The sequence below is a fragment of the Salmo trutta genome, chromosome 14, assembly GCF_901001165.1.
Source record: "Salmo trutta chromosome 14, fSalTru1.1, whole genome shotgun sequence".
NCBI lineage: Eukaryota > Metazoa > Chordata > Actinopteri > Salmoniformes > Salmonidae > Salmo > Salmo trutta.
Genome location: NC_042970.1, coordinates 14,075,214 through 14,097,264, shown reverse-complemented (window position 1 = coordinate 14,097,264; position 22,051 = coordinate 14,075,214). Strand labels below are relative to the sequence as shown.

The 22,051-nt window shown below is 45.1% G+C and overlaps 1 pseudogene; it reads left to right on the top strand.

Annotated features, from left to right (window-relative positions):
• LOC115207447 (guanine nucleotide-binding protein G(s) subunit alpha-like) overlaps positions 1–22,051 on the top strand; it is a 45,514-nt pseudogene extending 23,463 nt beyond the window's left edge.

Below are 22,051 nucleotides of genomic sequence, written 5' to 3'. Positions count from 1 at the left end.
TGACATGACAAGCTTGGCACTCCTGTATTTGGGGAGTTGCTCCCATTCTTCTCTGAAGATCCTCTCAATCTCTGTCAGATTGGATGGGGAGAGTCGCTGCACAGCTATTTTCAGGTCTCTCCAGAGATGTTTGATTGAGTTCAAGTCCGGGCTCTGTCAGGGCCACTCGAGGACATTCAGAGACTTGTCCTGAAGACGCTCCTGAGTCATCTTGGCTGTGTGCTTTGGGTCGTTGTCCTGTTGTTAGGTGAACCTTCACCCCAGTCAGGTCCTGAGCGCTCTGGAGAAGGTTTTCATCAAGGATCTCTGTGTACTTTGCTCCGTTCATCTTTCACTCGATCCTGTCTAGTCTCCAAGTCCCTGCCGCTGAAAAACATCTCCACAGCATGATGGTACCACCACCATGCTTCACTTTAGGGATGGTACCAGGTTTCCTCCAGACGTGACGGCAGGTAGCCTAGTGGTTAGAGCATTGGGCCAGTAACCGAAAGGTTGCTGGATCGAATCCCTGAGCTGACAAGGTAAAAATCTGTCGTTCTGCCCCTGAACAAGGCAGTTAACTCAGTTCCCCGGTAGGCTGTCATTGTAAATAAGAATTTGTTCTTAACTGACTTGCCTAGTTAAATAAAGGTTACATGTGACACTTGGCATTCAGGCCAAAGAGTTCAATCTTGGTTTCATCAGACCGGAGAATTTTGTTTCTTATGGTCAGAGTCCTTTAGGTGCCTTTTGGCAAACTCCAAGTGGGTTGTCATGTGCATTTTACTGAAGAGTGGCTTCCGTCTGGCCATAGTCCTGATTGATGGAGTGCTGCAGAGATGGTTGTACTTCTGGATGGTTCTACCATCTCCAAAGAGCAACTCTGAGACAATTCCTTCAACCTCATGGCTTGGTTTTTGCTCTGACATTTACTGTCAACTGTGGGACCTTATAGAGGCAGGTGTGTGCCTTTCCAAATCATGTCCAATCAATTGAATTGACCATATGTGGACTCCAATCAAGTTGTAGAAACATATCAAATGTCACGTCCTGTCCATAGTAAGTTGTTATTTTCTATGATAGAGTAGGTCAGGGCGTGACAGGGGTGTTTTGTGTTTTTCTATGTTTTGTAGTTCTATGTTTAGGGTCTAGTTTTCTATTTCTGTGTTTTTTTGGGGGGGGTGATCTCCTCCAATTAGAGGCAGCTGGTCCTCGTTGTCTCTAATTGTAGATCATACTTAAGTAGGTTTTTTTCCCACCTGTGTTTGTGGGTAATTGTCTTCTGTTTAGTTTATGTACCTGACAGAACTGTGCGCTTTCGTTGTCTCTTTGTTATTTTTTCTTTAGTGTTCTGAGTTCTAATAAATATTCATCATGAGCGATCAACACGCTGCGCTTTGGTCCCCTCTCTACGACAGCCGTTACATCAAAGGTGATCAATGGAAACAGGATACACCTGAGCTCAATTTCGAGTCTCATATCTAATGGTCTGAAAACTTATGTAAATAAGGTATTTCTATTTTTTTTATTTGAATACATTTGCAAACATTTCAAAAACCTGTCTTTGTCATTATGGGGTATTGTGTGTAGATTGATGAGGATTTATTATTAATTTATTCCAAGGCTGTAATGTAAAAAAAAAATGAAAAAAGTCAAGGGGTCTGAATACTTTCTGAATGCACTGTATATGTTGGATTGGAATGTCTGTGGCTTCTGACTACTTTCTGAAGCATCTAACTCATTATATTAACGTGGGTTTGAGTGTGTTTGACCAGAGAAGACTATCTGATTGGCTGTTGCCGCCTTCTCCTCCCTCTCGCCCTCCCCCCATCTCCTGGCCCTAGGCTAGGGCCTACCAGGAACCAGACTGACTCTGCCTGCCGCCTCCTCCTCCCTCTCTCCCTCCCCCCATCTCCTGGCCCTAGGCTAGGGCCTACCAGGAACCAGACTGACTCTGCCTGCCGCCTCCTCCCTCTCTCCCTCCCCCCATCTCCTGGCCCTAGGCTAGGGCCTACCAGGAACCAGACTGACTCTGCCTGCCGCCTCCTCCTCCCTCCCCCCATCTCATGGCCCTAGGCTAGAGCCTACCAGGAACCAGACTGACTCTGCCTGCCGCTTCGCTCCGCTCTGCTTAGGGTTCTGACAGGGAACAGGGACACGGCCTGGGACAGGAAACCTGAGCTTAGCCAAAGCCTTGAATATACTGACTACATCCCAGTGTCTTCCTTAAAGAGTTTGGTTTCTTCTACTGTACGTAATGGCCTTTTGTCTCAGTGAACTTCTGTCCATGTCTCAGTGAACTTCCTCAACCCATATGTTCGTAGTCCTCATCTGTCTCCTCCTCTTCTGTCCTTCTCTAAATATAACACCAGTTTGAACCAGGACAGGCATCTTGCCATCTCTCTGTCCTCAGCAATGTACGCTGATGGGATACCTCAAGAATAGGGACAGGAGTTTTAGCCTACCTGGTTCTAATATTTTGGGGGGTTATTATATTGTCCTATTACACACAAGGTACGATCACAGCCATTGTACAGCACCCCTGGAGCAATTAAGGTTAAGTGCCCTGCTCAAGGTCACAGGGACAGATTTTTCACCTTGTCGGCTCCGGTATTCGATCCAGCGACCTTTCGGTTACTGGCCCAATGCTCTAACCTTAAGGCTACCTGCCACATGGTTAGGAGAAACACTTGACCCTACTAATTAGTCACTAGCGTTAAAATGCTCGTTGATTGATTTACAACATGAGTGAATGTCAGGATTGTAGCATGGTCAGAGTGAGACTGACGTTTCTGTTTTGTTTTCTGGGCATTGCAGGCATTGGCAGTCATATTACTGTCCAGACTCCAGAGGCCTAGTTGGGGATGCTTAGAGAGTCCTTGTCAGTTTGCAAGACAAGGTTCTGTAATGTGTTGCTGTCCCTCATCGTTCATGTGTAGGCTGCTTGATTTGATGAATGTTTTCAGTCTGTATCTCTTGTGTCTTGTGCCCACTCTGTCTTCCACTGTCAACTAAGCGACGGATACGGCTGTAGGTTCAGTGAGACCACTTAAAGGAAAACGCATGCAACGGCCGCCCCAAATATGTCATTTTCAGCTTAAAAATATTTTCTGATTGGTTGATTTAGTGTTGAATTCCCAATTGACTCTTACACGGAACCCAAACCGGCTGTGCGCATGCGCCATCGTGCATACATTTATTTAGTCCCCCCACACCAAACGCGATCACGACACGCAAGTTAAAATATCAAAACAAACTCTCAACCAATTACATTAATTTGGGAACAGGTCGAAAAGCATTAAACATTTATGGCAATTTAGCTAGTTAGCTTGCACTTGCTAGCTAATTTGTCCTGGGATATAAACATTGAGTTGTTATTTTACCTGAAATGCACAAGGTCCTCTACTCCGACAATTAATCCACACATAAAACGGTCAACTGAATCGTTTCTAGTCATCTCTCCTCCTTCCAGGCTTTTTCATCGTTGAATTTATATGGTGATCGGCATCTACACTTTCCTAATATTACTACACCGACCGGCAACACAGTTCGTCTTTCAATCACCCACGTGGGTATAACCAATGAGGAGATGGGAGAGGCAGGACTTGCAGCGCGATCTGCGTCAGAAATAGAAAGGACTTCTATTTTAGCCCTTGGCAACGCAGACGCTCGTTGACGCGCGCGAGCAATAATTGAAAAACATATTTTGCGACGCGAGCGGTGTGGTCAGCCTATTAGCCTCTATGCTAGCCCAGGGATTGCCAACCCTCCTGGGCAGCTCTTGCAGGATTTTGTTTCAGTCTAACTAAACACATATGATCATATTAATTATCTCCTCCTCAGGATTAGCTGGTGTAGTTTGCTATAATATGACTAGAGCAAAAGCCTGGGTAGGTTAGATAGGATAGATTTAAACATGCATTGCTTCTTCATCTTACCTTCTGATAGGCTAAAGACATGTAGAACATGTAGTGTATTTGGAGTTTAAAAAGGATTCTGAAGTTTGTAATTTCCACTTTATAATTTCAGACTTGATTTTCCCTTACGAAAAATGTATCAACCACTACAAAAATGGCCATTAATTATAGATGGGTTGGCTGACCGTCGCGAGAACCACTCTGTTTTTCCCCATAGCTGTGCATGTATTGTAGTTGCTAGCGGTAGCCCAGCAGTTAAGAGCGCTGGGCCAGTAACATAAAGGTTGCTGGTTCAAATCCCAGAGCAGACAAGGTGGAATAATCTGCCGTTCTGCCCTTGAACAAGGCAGTTAACCCCGAACAACAACTTCTCCCAGGGCACCGATGACTTGGACATTGATTAAGGCAGCACCTCAGATTCAGAGGGCTTGAGTTAAATGCGGAAGACACATTTCGGTTGAATGCTTTCCGTGATGTGCAACTGACTAGATATCCCTTTCCCTAAACAACCAACCCGTCTATAATTCACATTTCCTGTTGCTGCAGGATTATTTTCCTGCTGTAGGAAACTGGCTGAAATTAAGATCCTACATACTGTATGTAGGTGAACTATCGCTCAATCATCCAATAATTTGAGATGTACACGAGTGCCGCGGGGGTAGGACCTAGATCTACATTTTCTATTGCCTGAATGAAATTAATACCTGAAATGTAAACAATGTTGAAGGACGTTTCTAATCTGAGTTGGGTCCAAGTTGGCAACCGGTTCACCTATCTAGCCGTGTACTGTCCTGATCCAGTTCTCTGTGTTGTGTTGTTCTGCAGGAGTTCTATGAGCATGCTAAGACCCTTTGGCAAGACGAGGGGGTGAAGGCCTGCTTTGAGCGATCCAATGAGTACCAGCTGATCGACTGTGCACAGTAGTAAGTACCCACCCACTCTTTGCCCCTTTATGAAACACACACACAGACTCAAACTTCAGGACAGGTTAAGTATACCTGTAGAGAGAAACAACAGCCATACTGTAGAGAGAAACAACAGCCACGCTGTAGATTGAAACAGCCATACTGTAGAGTGAAACAACAGACATACTGTAGAGTGAAACAACAGACATACTGTAGAGAGAAACAACAGACATACTGTAGAGAGAAACAACAGACACACTGTAGAGAAACAACAGCCACACTGTAGATTGAAACAGCCATACTGTAGAGAGAAACAACAGACACACTGTAGAGAAACAACAGCCATACTGTAGAGTGAAACAACAGACATACTGTAGAGTGAAACAACAGACATACTGTAGAGAGAAACAACAGACACACTGTAGAGAAACAACAGCCATACTGTAGAGAGAAACAACAGCCATACTGTAGAGAGAAACAACAGCCACACTGTAGATTGAAACAGCCATACTGTAGAGTGAAACAACAGCCATACTGTAGAGAGAAACAACAGCCATACTGTAGAGAAACAACAGACATACTGTAGAGAGAAACAACAGCCATACTGTAGAGAAACAACAGACATACTGGTATAAGTGTGGCTGTTGTTTCTCTCTACAGTATGGCTGTTTCTCTCTACAGTATGTCTGCTGATTCACTCTACAGTATGGCTGTTTCTGTCTGCAGTATGGCTGTTTCTGTCTACAGTATGGCTGTTTCTGTCTATAGTATGCTTGTTGATTCTCTCTTCAGTGTGGCTGTTGTTTCTCTCTACAGTGTGGCTGTTGTTTCTCTCTACAGTGTGGCTGTTGTTTCTCTCTACAGTATGGCTGTTGTTTCTCTCTACAGTGTGGCTGTTGTTTCACTCTACAGTATGGCTGTTTCACTCTACAGTATGGCTGTTGTTTCACTCTACAGTATGGCTGTTGTTTCTCTCTACAGTATGGCTGTTGTTTCTCTCTACAGTGTGGCTGTTGTTTCTCTCTATAGTATGGCTGTTGTTTCTCTCTACAGTGTGGCTGTTGTTTCACTCTACAGTATGGCTGTTGTTTCACTCTACAGTATGGCTGTTGTTTCACTCTACAGTATGGCTGTTGTTTCACTCTACAGTATGGCTGTTGTTTCACTCTACAGTATGGCTGTTGTTTCACTCTACAGTATGGCTGTTGTTTCACTCTACAGTATGGCTGTTGTTTCAATCTACAGTATGGCTGTTGTTTCACTCTACAGCGTGGCTGTTGTTTCAATCTACAGTATGGCTGTTTCAATCTACAGCGTGGCTGTTGTTTCTCTCTACAGTATGTCTGTTGGTTCTCTCTACAGTGTGGCTGTTGTTTCTCTCTACAGTATGTCTGTTGTTTCTCTCTACAGTATGTCTGTTGTTTCTCTCTACAGTATGGCTGTTTCACTCTACAGTATGGCTGTTGTTTCACTCTACAGTATGGCTGTTGTTTCTCTCTACAGTATGGCTGTTGTTTCTCTCTACAGTATGGCTGTTGTTTCTCTCTACAGTATGGCTGTTTCAATCTACAGTATTGCTGTTGTTTCACTCTACAGTATGGCTGTTTCACTCTACAGTATGGCTGTTGTTTCACTCTACAGTATGGCTGTTGTTTCTCTCTACAGTATGGCTATTGTTTCTCTACAGTATGGCTGTTTCAATCTACAGTGTGGCTGTTGTTTCACTCTACAGTATGGCTGTTGTTTCACTCTACAGTGTGGCTGTTGTTTCTCTCTACAGTATGGCTGTTGTTTCTCTCTACAGTATGTCTGTTGTTTCTCTCTACAGTATGTCTGTTGTTTCACTCTACAGTATGGCTGTTTCAATCTACAGTATTGCTGTTGTTTCACTCTACAGTATGGCTGTTTCACTCTACAGTATGGCTGTTGTTTCTCTCTACAGTATGGCTATCGTTTCTCTACAGTATGGCTGTTTCAATCTACAGTGTGGCTGTTGTTTCACTCTACAGTGTGGCTGTTGTTTCACTCTACAGTGTGGCTGTTGTTTCACTCTACAGTATGGCTGTTGTTTCACTCTACAGTATGGCTGTTGTTTCACTCTACAGTATGGCTGTTGTTTCACTCTACAGTATGGCTGTTGTTTCACTCTACAGTATGGCTGTTGTTTCACTCTACAGTATGGCTGTTGTTTCACTCTACAGTATGGCTGTTGTTTCTCTACAGTATGGCTGTTGTTTCAATCTACAGTATGGCTGTTGTTTCACTCTACAGCGTGGCTGTTGTTTCAATCTACAGTATGGCTGTTTCAATCTACAGCGTGGCTGTTGTTTCTCTCTACAGTATGTCTGTTGATTCTCTCTACAGTGTGGCTGTTGTTTCTCTCTACAGTATGGCTGTTGTTTCTCTCTACAGTATGGCTGTTGTTTCTCTCTACAGTATGGCTGTTGTTTCTCTCTACAGTATGGCTGTTGTTTCTCTCTACAGTATGGCTGTTGTTTCTCTCTACAGTATGGCTGTTGTTTCTCTCTACAGTATGGCTGTTGTTTCACTCTACATTATGGCTGTTGATTCACTCTACATTATGGCTGTTGATTCACTGTACAGTATTGCTGTTGTTTCACTCTACAGTATGGCTGCTGTTTCTCTCTACAGTATGGCTGTTGATTCACTCTACATTATGGCTCTTGATTCACTGTACTGTATGGCTGTTGTTTCACTCTACATTATGGCTGTTGATTCACTGTACAGTATTGCTGTTGTTTCACTCTACAGTATTGCTGTTGTTTCACTCTACAGTGTGGCTGCTGTTTCTCTCTACATTATGGCTGTTGATTCACTCTACATTATGGCTGTTGATTCACTCTACATTATGGCTGTTGATTCACTGTACTGTATGGCTGTTGTTTCACTCTACAGTATGGCTGCTGTTTCTCTCTACAGTATGGCTGTTGTTTCTCTCTACAGTATGGCTGTTGTTTCAATCTGCAGTGTGGCTGTTGATACATTCTACAGTGTGGCTGTTGTTTCACTCTACAGTGTGGCTGTTGTTTCACTCTACAGTGTGGCTGTTGTTTCACTCTACAGTATGGCTGTTGTTTCACTCTACAGTATGGCTGTTGTTTCTCTCTACAGTATGGCTGTTTCAATCTACAGTATGGCTGTTGTTTCTCTCTACAGTATGGCTGTTGTTTCTCTCTACAGTATGGCTGTTGTTTCTCTCTACAGTATGGCTGTTTCTCTCTACAGTGTGGCTGTTGTTTCACTCTACAGTGTGGCTGTTGATACATTCTACAGTGTGGCTGTTGATTCACTGTACTGTATGGCTGTTGTTTAAATTGTGTTTTACAATATATTTATTTGTATATGCTGGAGATTTGTGCATATTTCAATACAGGTTCATTGTGGCTGTGTTGGGCGGGAGAGCGTTGGCTGTGTTGGGAGGGAGAGGGTTGGCTGTGTTGGGAGGGAGAGGGTTGGCTGTGTTGGGAGGGAGAGGGTTGGCTGTGCTGGGAGGGAGAGGGTTGGCTGTGCTGGGAGGGAGAGGGTTGGCTGTGTTGGGAGGGAGAGGGTTGGCTGTGTTGGGAGGGAGAGGGTTGGCTGTGCTGGGAGGGAGAGGGTTGGCTGTGTTGGGAGGGAGAGGGTTGGCTGTGTTGGGAGGGGGAGGGTTGGCTGTGCTGGGAGGGGGAGGGTTGGCTGTGTTGGGAGGGTTGACTGTGTTGGGAGGGAGAGGGTTGACTGTGTTGGGAGGGAGAGGGTTGGCTGTGCTGGGAGGGAGAGGGTTGGCTGTGCTGGGAGGGAGAGGGTTGGCTGTGTTGGGAGGGGGAGGGTTGGCTGTGTTGGGAGGGGGAGGGTTGGCTGTGTTGGGAGGGGGAGGGTTGGCTGTGTTGGGAGGGTTGACTGTGTTGGGAGGGAGAGGGTTGGCTGTGTTGGGAGGGAGAGGGTTGGCTGTGTTGGGAGGGAGAGGGTTGGCTGTGTTGGGAGGGTTGGCTGTGTTGGGAGGGAGAGTTTTACAGTAGGGCTTACCTTTTCCTCCTCGGCTCATAGCTTTTCATTTCTGGAATTGTTTCTTATCTGTTTTTGGTCTCTGTCAGACCCGCCTATGTTATAAGTCATGCACTGGTCACATGAATCCAAAGTTCTTGGAAAATGGATGCTTTTGGTGGGGGGGGGGGGGGTCTCGGTGGGGAGGTGCATTAAAGCCTTGTAGCAAGATGATCATGAAATCGCTCCCTTGTTATGAAATGTGATTCTGGTTTGTTATTCTTAGCCCGGGGATGCGACCCGCTCCTGGACCGTCAAAGACAGACCGAAAGGCAGGAAGACGACAGACGGAGAGGCAGGCAGGTAGACAGACAGTTAGGTGCAGGCTGAAGGGAGAGAGACATATAGATGGAGATGGAGGTCTTTCCTGCATGCGCAGGGTATGTATGTCAGCCCTCCTCCAGTCTCCCACACCCAGCAGCCCAGCCTGTGTTGTGGATCAGATGCTGGGCTGGGTAGCCAGATCGGAAGTGCTCCCCTCCCCCGCTGTGTACTTATGTAAACGGAGAAGCAGAGAAGGGGAGAGGGAGAGCTATTTTTAACTCAGGCTTGCTACAGAAGGAGAAAGAATGAGTGTGTTGGGGAAAGAGAGACAACTTTAGCATCAATGATGAAGGTGTCGGCATGGAATGAAAATCTGTCTGGGTTAGTGAGGGAAAATGAAGACCCTCCCTCGGTAGTGTTCCCCCTCTCTGTGGCAGTGATAAGGGCTTGGTTGTATTCCCCCTCTCTGTGGCAGTGATAAGGACTTGGTAGTGTTCCCCCTCTCTGTAGCAGTGATAAGGACTTGGTTGTATTCCCCCTCTCTGTGGCAGTGATAAGGACTTGGTAGTGTTCCCCCACTCTGTGGCAGTGATAAGGACTTGGTAGTGTTCCCCCTCTCTGTGGCAGTGATAAGGACTTGGTAGTGTTCCCCCTCTCTGTGTCAGTAATAAGGACTTGGTAGTATTCCCCCTCTCTGTAGCAGTGATAAGGACTTAGTTGTATTTCCCCCTCTATGTGGCATTGATAAGGACTTGGTAGTATTCCCCAGCTCTCTGTGGCAGTGATAAGGACTTGGTTGTATTCCCCCTCTCTGTGGCAGCGATAAGGACTTGGTAGTATTCCGCCCTCTCTGTGGCAGAGATAAGGACCTTGTAGTGTTCCCCCCTCTCTGTGACGGCAATAAGGACTTGGTAGTATTCCCCAGTCTCTGTGGCAGCGATAAGGACTTGGTAGTATTCCCCGCCCCTCTCTGTGGAGGTGATAAGGACTTGGTAGTGTTCCCCCGTCTCTGTGTCAGTGATAAGGACTTGGTAGTGTTCCCTCGTCTCTGTGGCAGTGATAAGGACTTGGTAGTATTCCCCTGTCTCTGCGGCAGCGATAAGGACTTGGTAGTATTCCCCCCACTCTCTGTGGCAGTGATAAGAACTTGGTAGTGTACCCCCCTCTCTGTGGCAGTGATAAGGACTTGGTAGTATTCCCCTGTCTCTGTGGCAGCAATAAGGACTTGGTAGTATTGCCCAGCTCTCTGTGGCAGTGATAAGGACTTGGTTGTATTCCCCCTATCTGTGGCAGTGATAAGGACTTGGTAGTATTCCCCAGTCTCTGTGGCAGCAATAAGGACTTGGTAATGGTCCCCCTCTCTGTGGCAGTGATAAGGACTTGGTAGTGTACCCCGTCTCTGTGGCGGTGATAAGGACTTGGTAGTGTCCTCCCCCTCTCTGTGGCAGTGATAAGGACTTGGTTGTTTTCCCCCTCTCTCTGGCAGCGATGAGGACTTGGTAGTGTTCCCCCATCTCTCTATCAGTGATAAGGACTTGATAGTGTACCCCCGTCTCTGTGGCGGTGATAAGGACTTAGTTGTATTCCCCCCCTTTCTGTGGCAGAAATAAGGACTTGGTAGTATTCCCCCCTCTCTGTGGCAGTGATAAGGCCTTATTAGTGTTACCCCGTCTCTGTGTCAGTGATAAGGACTTGGTAGTGTTCCGGGGGTACACTATCAAGTCCTTATCACTGATAGAGAGATGGGGAACACTACCAAGTCCTTATCTGTGGCAGACATAAGGACTTGGTAGTGTCCCCCCCTCTCTGTGGCAGTGATAAGGACTTGGTAGTGTTCCCCCCTCTCTTTGGCAGCGATAAGGACTTGGTAGTATTCCCCCCCTCTCTGTGGCGGTGATAAGGACTTGGTATTATACCCCTGTCTCTGTGGCAGCGATAAGGACTTAGTAGTGTCCCCCCCCCCCCCCCCTCTGTGTCAGCGATAAGGACTTGGTAGTCCCCCCCGTCTGTGTCAGCGATAAGGACTTGGTAGTCCCCCCCCCCTCTGTGTCAGCGATAAAGACTTGGTAGAATTCCCCCCTATCTGTGGTGGTGATAAGGACTTGGTAGTGTTCTCACGTCTCTCTGGCAGTGATAAGGACTTGGTAATGTTCCCTTCTCTCTATGACTTATGATAAGGACTTGATAAGGCTGTTCTAAGGATTGTGTTAAGGCTCTTCTAAGAACTGTAATGAGGCTGTTCTAGGGACTGTTCTAAGGTCTGTGATAAGGCTGTTCTAAGGTCTGTGATAAGGCTGTTCTAAGGACTGTGATAAGGCTGTGATAAGGACTGTGATAAATTTGTTATTAGGACTGTGATAAGGACTTGTGGAGGAGATTGAATTGAGTCTCAGTCGGATGGAGGCAGGCGCATGGAATCACTTCTGCTCTGTTGTCATCAGATTCTTAGGTTTTGATGTTTTCGTGGCACTTCCTGTCACATTTGGTTGTCTGTGTTTTCAATTAAGGATGTTTTGTATCTTAATCATTTTAGCAATGCAACAGGGTGACATTTTGACTGTCCAAAAGGTGCTGAAATAGACTGTAGGCAATCACTTCATATACAACGTCCATGTGATTGCATGGCTTGTCACATTTACCAACCCTACGCTCCGTAGTTTTATTTAACTAGGCAAGTCGGTTAAGAACAAATTCTTATTTACAATGACGGCCTACCCAAGGTAAAAATCGGTCGTTCTGCCCTGAACAAGGCAGTTAACCCACTGTTCTCAGGTAGGCCATCATTGTAAATAAGAACTTGTTCTTAACCGACTTGCCTAGTTAAATAAAGGTTAACAAAACATTTTTTAAAACCCGGCAAAACCCTAACAATGCTGGGCCAATTGTGTGCCGCTCTATGGGACTCCCAATCACAGCCAGTTGTGATACTGGCCCGGGATTGAACCAGGGTCTGTTGTGATGCTTCTAGCACTGAGATGCAGTGCCTTAGACCACTGCGCCACTTGGGAGCTCTATGTATCTGCCTCATTTCATTCTATACCGCATAGATTATCACCCTCTCATGGGCGTCATATATTACGCCTAGAAGTTATGAAATGGCTGTTGTTGCAAGTATTGCTTATTGTGTTGTCAAAATGTCTTTCTCTGGCTGAGCGCTACATTTTCATTCCTTAACAACCGTGATAAAACATGTTAAGTTACAGATTCTTGAGAGCAAACTTTTACCGGATCCCGTTATGAATTGGGGGTCAATTTGGGGAGTGCCAACAGTAACATACAGTATAGACGATATGGTAGAATAGATACTAAACCAAACAGATACCCAAAACAAAATGTCAAGTAGTTTTGATGTGTGGTTGAGACCTACTGAGAGCACGGTTAACCTGCATAAATCTCAGTCCTACATGAATGTCACAGAAATAAATCTCAAAATAAAAAGCCCTTTCCCTGTGTATTAGGAGGATTACGGTCTTGTCTGACAATAGCACTGCTCATTGCTCTGTCAAAATCATGGATGGGGTGGTGTAAAAAACACTCCAGGTCACTCTTGAATGTTAAACTAGATAGAAAGTTAAATAAATTAAAAATGACAAATAACTGCCCTTTTTCTGGCCCCCAAATTGCTTTTGATGAACAAATCGGCCCTCCGCTGGTTTTTAAAAAGCCCAATGTGTCCCTTGAGTCGAAGTTGTGTTTGCTATGGACTAATTCTGTATTCCATACCAAACTTGATAAACTAGGCCTCATTTTGCATTTTTATCTCAGTTTCCCTGTTAAGATTTGTACCTAAACGCACTACATAATTCAGTGAACAGGACTGGGAAGTGAAGTTGCGATGCCGCAGACAAAGCAGAGAGAGGTTGTTGAGCTGATGTGGACAGCTTTAGGAATGCTGAGGAAACAGGGCTGTGTGGAGTAGGCTAGGCCAGGGGTTCTCAAACCTTTTTAGCTAGGAACCCCTTATGTGATAGCAAATTCTTCTTTAGTGAGATAAAATAGTATACAAGGAGTTTTAATCTGACTTTGGCAGTGCATGAACCAAGTCTCGGGCCCTGGGAAGGAACATTTTAAAGGCCCACCTCTTGGCATCGGAGAGAAATGTGTGCAGTTTTCAAGCTAATTTCCTGCTATTCAAAAAAAGTATAGTCCTTGGGCAGAGATTTTTGTTGTTGCAGCTTTAAAGCTCATGTCCTGTAATTCTACACATGTTGCAGCTTTAAAGCTCATGTCCTGTAATTCTACACATGTTGCAGCTTTAAAGCTCATGTCCTGTAATTCTACACATTTTGCAGCTTTAAAGCTCATGTCCTGTAATTTTCTACACATTTTGCAGGTTTAAAGCTTAAATTACAGTGCATTTATGTAAAATTAAAAACGAAAATGTTTTAGGGCATTACAATAAGTATTAACTTCTAAAATGTATAATTGGTAGAGTACTGTGGATATCAACATCCTTGTTAGCCTCCCAGACCCATTTGCCCAGGGTTAAGAACATACATTTTAGATAATACAATAATAATACATTGTACTATATTACATCCTCTAAACTTATTCCACGGATCCCTTGGCCAACATTCATTAAATCTGTTGTTGTTAGTAATGTTTTATGAAACGTAAACCCGTTGCAGTACCTCCGCGACCCCAGTTTGAGAACCCTGGCCTAGCCGACTAGCCACTGACTTATGTATCAACGGAGCAAAAGACCATTCAGTCTGGCCTGTCAGTTTTACTCTCTCTCAAAGCCACGCTATCTTTACTCTTCTGCTATATATTGTTCCCTTGATAAACTCTTCTCTCTCTTTCTCTCTCCTCATCCGGTTTGTAGTAGTGTCTCTGCAGGAAATGGCTGGGACTGAGTAACTGAGTCATCACATGAAGAGAGATAGAGAGGGAGGGTGAGAGGTTTCACTGGAAACAGGGTTGGGGGAGAGCGTAAGAGGGCTTTTCAAACTGAAAGGCCTGAGTTTGTTTGTGTGTGTATTTTCGTGTAGTCGTACACACTGCACGCATATAAAATCCTCCCTATTTATCTAGCTGACTGCATTTCCAGCATGAGAATAGATAAACAGTTGTTGGTTCCAGGTGCATGGCCATAACATTGTAGCGCATCTCGCAACTTTCCTGGGGTGTATTCATTAGTCGGATTCCATTGCGAAACATTTTCTGTTACGAAACATTTTGTAACGAAAACGAGACTAATGAATACACTCCAGGAAAATTGTGAGACGCACCACAGTGTTACGACCGTGCAGCTGGACAACTTCAGGTAGGTCCCTCCCGGTTTCGTCCTGCTTGCTCTGTTTGCTTAAGTTTGGTTTGTAGAGTAAACCGTAAACGTGTCCGTTGCAAAACAGATTCCGACTAATGAATAAACCCCTGGTCTACGTACGTAGTTACATTGTTGCGATCCCAGACGGTTGTTATTTCTAGAATGCTCTCCTGTTTAGAGCCTGGGTTGCCAGACGGTTGTTATTTCTAGAATGCTCTCCTGTTTAGAGCCTGGGTTGCCAGACGGTTGTTATTTCTAGAATGCTCTCCTGTTTAGAGCCTGTGTTGCCAGACGGTTGTTATTTCTAGAATGCTCTCCTGTTTAGAGCCTGTGTTGCCAGACGGTTGTTATTTCTAGAATGCTCTCCTGTTTAGAGCCTGGGTTGCCAGACGGTTGTTATTTCTAGAATGCTCTCCTGTTTAGAGCCTGTGTTGCCAGAAGGTTGTTATTTCTAGAATGCTCTCCTGTTTAGAGCCTGGGTTGCCAGACGGTTGTTATTTCTAGAATGCTCTCCTGTTTAGAACCTGTGTTGCCAGATGGTTGTTATTTCTAGAATGCTCTCCTGTTTAGAGCCCGTTACCCCTTTCTGTCTCTACTTCCAGCATTCTGTGCTCAACAGCCCTTTTTGGGGGGGGGGGGGGGGGGGGATCTCACCCTCCCTTTGCTGGTCTCTCTCCACATTTCCCTCCCCCTCTTTTCTTCTCTCCCTGCCTTTTTCATTCTTTCTCTCTCTCTTTCTTTTCTGTGTCTGTCTCTCCCTCTCTCTGGCCCGACTCCAGTCACTAAAGATTTGGAGCTGATAGTCTATTTATAGCGCCTGTGGTTCTGTCACCATAACAACCAAGCTGGAGGCCAGGGCGCCAGGGAGCTATTTTTGGAGCAGCTCTGTAATGTCTTCTCTCTCTTTTCTCCCTTTCTCCCTCTCTTCTGTGTCAGAGCGACTTCTGGGTGTGCGTGTGTGCGTGTGTGTTTCTTTAAATACGGAGGGATGTTAGGGATAGTGAAATAGTGGGTGGTTTGCAATAATATATTTAATGTAGTTATAATAATGATGATGATCCAATGTAATGGGTTTAATTATCATACATTTTACAATCTGTAATCAACATTTTTGTACAGATTATGATCAGGTCATTCATATTCAAGGAATATGTATGTAAGGGTCCTGTGTGTAGCTGGTGTAGAGAGTCAGGCGCAGGACAGCAGATATGAGTAATCAACGTACTTTTACTCAAAGACAAATATACAAAGTAACATCACAAGCCCACAAAGACGAACCGAATTACAATAAACAATCACTCACAAACACTACATGGGGAACAGAGGGTTAAATAATAAACAAGTAATTGGTTGAGTGAAGCCAGTTGTGTAAGACAAAGACAGAACAAATGGAAAATGAAAAGTGGTGGCTAGAAAGCCAGTGACGTCGAACGCCGCCCGAACAAGGAGAGGGACCGACTTCGGCGGAAGTCGTGACAGTACCCCCCCCCCCCCTTGACACGCGGCTCCAGCAGCGCCCGACACCGACCTCGGGGACGACCTGGAGGGCGAGGCGCAGGGCGATCCGGATGGAGACGGTGGAAATCACGCAACAACGAAGGGTCCAGGACGTCCTCCACCGGCACCCAGCATCTCTCCTCCGGACATTTACATTTTTTTACATTTACGTCATTTAGCAGACGCTCTTATCCAGAGCGACTTACAAATTGGTGCATTCACCTTATGATATCCAGTGGAACAACCACTTTACAATAGTACATCTATATCTTTTTTTGGGGGGGGGGGGGTTAGAAGGATTACTTTATCCTATCCCAGGTATTCCTTAAAGAGGTGGGGTTTCAGGTACCGTACCCCTCCCACTCCACGAGGTACTGAAGGCCCCTCGCCCGACGCCTCGAGTCCAGGATGGCTCGAACAGCATATGCAGGGGCCCCCTCGATGTCCAGAGGGGGCGGAGGAACCTCCCGCACCTCAGCTTCCTGGGGCGGACCAGCCACCACCGGCCTGAGGAGAGACACATGGAACGAGGGATTAATACGATAATCTGGGGGAAGCTGTAACCTGTAACATACCTCGTTCAGTCTCCTCAGGACTTTAAATGGCCCCACAAACCGCGGACCCAGCTTCCGGCAGGGCAGGCGGAGGGGCAGGTTTCGGGTCAAGAGCCAGACCCGGTCTCCCGGTGCAAACACCGGGGCCTCGCTGCGGTGGCGGTTGGTGCTCGCTTTTTGCCGCCTCACGGCCCGTTGTAGGTACACATGGGCGCAGGTCCCAGGTCTCCTCCAAGCGCTTAAACCATTCGTCCACCGCTGGAGCTTCGATCTGGCTCTGATGCCACGGTGCCAGAACCGGCTGATACCCCAGTACGCACTGGAAAGGAGAGAGGTTAGTGGAGGTGTGGCGGAGTGAGTTTTGGGCCATCTCTGCCCAGGGGATGAACGCCGCCCACTCCCCCGGCCGGTCCTGGCAATATGACCGCAGAAACCTACCCACATCCTGGTTTACTCTCTCCACCTGCCCGTTACTCTCGGGGTGAAAACCTGAGGTGAGGCTGACTGAGACCCCCAGACGTTCCATGAACGCTCTCCAGACCCTGGACGTGAACTGGGGACCCCGATCAGAAACTATGTCCTCAGGCACCCCGTAGTGCCGGAAGACGTGTGTGAACAGGGCCTCCGCAGTCTGTATGGCCGTAGGGAGACCGGGCAAAGGGAGGAGACAGCAGGACTTAGAAAACCGATCCACAACAACCAGGATCGTGGTGGACCTCTCTGATATTGAAATGTGTAGCTTATGACCATGGTGTGAGGTTGGGCTTGTCACACCATTCTGCCCAGTAGACTGGACCAATGACGGCAGTCCACGCTTAGGGTCCAGGTTCACATGTAGAAAAAGAGGGAGGGGTGGATCCGATCTGTCTGCTGGCTGGCCACAACAAGTCACATCAGTCTAAAGGCACAACAGTCAGTCAGCTGTAGACCATAAGCTCTCTAAATTCATCTTAAACATATTTAATGGTTCAACTATATGCATATAACGTTTACAGAGTCCCCCCCCCCCTCACCCCTCACTATTACTACTACAGCAGCAGCTCCAGTGACTACAGTGTCTGACAGAGCAAACGGCTGGTGACTCACACTGCAAACCTCTGATCTCGCTGTGGAGAAAGAATACACCCCTCCGCTGGTCGGCTGTGGAAGTGTTATCCATCTTTTTGCTTTACTGGTTGGTGACTGTAGTCTCCCTCCCCGAGTCTCAATCTGCCTGCTATGGAATTTGCCGGAGGCGGAATGACCGCTAGTGCCATCTTGAGAATGTTTACGGTCTGGTTAGTTTGACAGGAAATGTATGGTGAAACATGTAGTTGGCTGAATTCACAGACAGATAACATAAATCTAATGTCTCAAATGCAGCACCCAGTGAGGTTTTGGTATTTGACAATAGTTCTGGTTTGAGAATGTTTCAGAGTTGGTAGGCTGATGTTTTGTAATTCTGGGTACTGTGTGGGTTTCGGTCATCTGTCTCTCAGGAATGAAGAATATTGTTATATTCCTTGGAGTATTGTCCATTTGGGTATAGCACTAATTATGTATTTCTGTCAGTTGTATGTACAATATACTCTATAAATATCATATTGTGTCCTTTAATATCTGTCAATAAATGTGTAATCCTCTTTTACAGCTTTCTAGAAAAGATTGAAATTGTGAAGCAGAGTGACTACTCTCCTACTGATCAGGACCTGTTGAGATGCAGAGTACTGACTTCAGGGATTTTTGAGACAAGATTCCAAGTAGACAAAGTCAATTTTCAGTGAGTTTGAAATGGCAGCCATTTTTCTTCAAGATGAATACCTTAGTTAATTGTTGATCCCTCTGTGTTTCTACTACTTGTTATCAGTGGATATATTGGGCAGTAAATAACTCTCATTGTCTTTTCTCCACTCCCAGTATGTTTGATGTTGGAGGTCAGAGGGATGAACGCCGAAAGTGGATTCAGTGTTTTAATGGTAAGGCCTCTGCACCATCTAATACTGTTGTATTTCTACTTCCAATTAGTGTATAAGCAAATGGCATGGGGATGCATCCACCTTCACATCCATGTCCTGTATCATGTCTAACCCAGTGGTGGTTATCTCCTTGTCTGTCTGTCTGTCCCTCCAGATGTGACGGCCATTATCTTTGTGGTGGCCAGTAGCAGCTACAACATGGTGATCCGGGAAGACAATCAGACCAACCGGCTGCAGGAGGCCCTCAACCTCTTCAAGAACATCTGGAGCAACAGGCAAGACCTCTCTGGCCTCTACCATTTTCAGTTCTCTCCCTCTTACAAAGCCACTCCTGTCCTTGACATACTGTTGTTTTGTGTGATTCCTAACCGATATGGATTGTTGACCTTTTATGCTAATTTAAAATGTCATTGATTTGAATACATCCACTTCAACTCCCTTTGTTATTGTTTCTCTCCTCAGGTGGCTACGGACCATTTCTGTCATCCTCTTCCTGAATAAACAGGATCTGCTAGCAGAGAAGGTGCTTGCGGGGAAATCTAAAATTGAAGAGTATTTCCCAGAGTTTGGGCGCTACACTACACCAGATGATGGTAAGGGAAACAGTAATACTCCTGAGCAACTCTCTACTGTAACTATTCAAGACTGTCAACGTTTCAAGTTTATCTGTAAATGTAACAATTGTAATAATAGAACTTTGAACACTTCGGAACACTTTGCGAACTCTTCTCTGGTGAAGAATGAATCTTGTTAACATGGATTATTTTACTGATGGAAATGAAAATGTCTGGTATACAGTGATTAAACAGATGCTGGTATATAACTGATGTCCACTGAGTTTGATGTCTCTGTCCTTCCCAACCAGCAACACCAGAGCCAGGGGAGGATCCTCGTGTCACAAGGGCAAAGTACTTCATACGTGATGAGTTTCTGGTACATTCATTAATGCCTAGTCACTTTTTTGTTGACCTTTTTGTGTAAGAAACCAAGCATATTGTGAGACTAGTAGTACCAAATATGCACACAGCCATATGTGATAATGAATCCCTTCTCTTCTGTGTGACCTTTTCAGAGGATCAGCACAGCCAGCGGAGATGGAAGGCACTATTGTTATCCCCATTTCACCTGCGCAGTGGACACTGAAAACATCCGGCGCGTCTTCAACGACTGTCGAGACATCATTCAGAGGATGCACCTACGACAATATGAGCTCTTGTGATGTGAGTGGGAGGAGAGACTCCCAGTGTTCTGCCTATCCTTGATCAGTTAGTCCCCTCGTCACTCAACCAACCCTCCCCTTCCATCCTGAAAAACAAACACCTTCTCCTGGGGACACTGTGTTTCAAATAAAGAAAGTGACAGTGCAGCCACAGACTCCTAAACACAGTACTGTACCTGTAACAAGCCAGGACTGCTGAACACGCCACTGCACTTTGACACTGTGCTCAGGACTGCAGTGTGCAATCCATGGCTTTTTTCCGCGCGCGCTCTCAAAAACACACGCAAGGAAACCCTCTCTCTCATTTTCAGTGTCTCACATTCATTCTTTTACTTGGAAATATTCCACACACACACACACACACACACACACACACACACACACACACAGTCTTGAGTTACTCTGGCAAGAGATGTCCTCGAGAGATACAGTATGTACAGTACACTGAAGAAGGCTCTGGGAAGGAAAAATGGAGGAATGTAACCAATAAAGAAGCTGGTTGTGAGCACGTTCTGCCTGGGGATGGATGGATGGATGGATGGATGGATGGATGGATGGATGTAGAACTGAGTGTGACTCGGACACAAGACTGTCACATGACTTGCTTTTCTGGAATCAATGAGGAGGAAAATCTAAACATATAATACATGAATTCATGCATACAGTGAACGTCACACAGTGCAAAAAAATCCAAGCTATATATATAGATATATAGATATATATGTGTGTATATATATAAATATTATATATTCCTGTAATAACACAAGTCAACTTTTAAGTTTGTTAGTTCCCCATGTTGTGTGTTGGTGTACACTGTTTGTGCAATCTGCCGTTGTGCACCATTTAACCCTGTTTCTCCTGTTTCCTACCTCCCAAATCACCCCGTCTATTTTCCTTCTCCCTCCCTTCCCGCTGGTACCCGACTCCAGCTCACAAAACATGGAACTATTTTCAACACCTGGGGATTATAGACCGGCTTTATTTAACAAGGAAAGAATAACCACAACACACAGAAATAAAAAGTTGAGGGAGCAAGGACAGACATGACATGCACGCACACACACACAGAGTCCTGCCCTCATCACTTACCCCAACACATTCCTGTGTTATTCCCTGCCACCTCTCCTCTCCTGTCTCCCAGCCTCCGAGCATTCAGTATGTCTGTCTGTCTTTATTTTACTGCTGGACTATTATTCTTGTACAGACTGTAAAATGTATTATTTTGTACAACTTTATTGAAAAAAAATTACTTGTAGAAGATCCCTGTGCCTTGATCACGACTGTACGTGTAAAATGAGCTAAGATGCAAGTTATGTTTCACTGCGCTGTACAGCTAGGCTGGCGTCAGCCGTCCCCCGTGCTGGTGCACCCTGGGTAGTGGTGGGGCGAGGGGACGAGGCTGCCATCTGTTGCTTAGTTACCATTTTCCCACATTTGTTTGTCCGTTGATTAATTTGTTTTGCTTTACTTTCCTATGATTTTATATATAATAGAATTTAAGAAGAAAAATAAGCAGACATCCCACCCTAATGTGTAGTAAAATATATTAAACCCTAACACAATTTAATATATATAAAATATATTTCAGAGTGTATATTTTATATGTTATTATCTATAGTATCTCCATTGTGAGCTCTTTTTTAGGGTTTCTTAGTTTTTTGTCACCAACATCGGTTTACATTTAATCTGGGTGTAATGGGAGGAGCTTATACTGATTTGTATTTCTTTTTTTAAGCTTTAACTCTTTTAAAGGAGAGGATAATATCCAAATGCAAAACATGGCTTGTTTCTACATAAACCAAATTATTTTTGCTTAAAAAAATAAGAAAAAATGTATTAGTGTTTGGTTCATTTTTAGTTCTGCCTTGCAGAGGCTGAGTACCATTTCTTTTTCGAAGCTACCATTTTCTGTAATGTCCATATTCACCAGACTGAGCCTCTTCTATTTTTGCAGCCTTGCCCTACTACCAGGTGACAACCAAGATGACCCTCTCTGTACTACAGAAAATGACAGTACACATTCAGCCATATGACTATGCTCCGCCATGGCTCTGTGTTTTACAAATGCATAGTAGTATTTCTGTATTTATTTGTCAACTTTTGCCAGATTTGAACATGAGAGTACACTAAGCCTCACTCTTGAGGCATAGCCCTTGCCTTTTTCAAATGGTGGTACTGTGACAGTGGTGGGAAACCAGATTTCAGCTATTTCGTTCATTTAGTATATTTATGTAGAGGTCTCTTCCTAGCCAAACTCGCTGCAGCAAAAAGTGAGTGTAATTTTAGCACCAAAAAACACCTGGCTTTTTTAATTTTTACATTGAGTGTTTCCAATGTATGTTGCTTTTCCATGTGTCTAACACTTCCTGTACATTTTGTACAAAGACTTACATTATGGCTGTAAAAGCAGAGTGTTACACTGTCTGAGTAAAGCACACACACACACACACA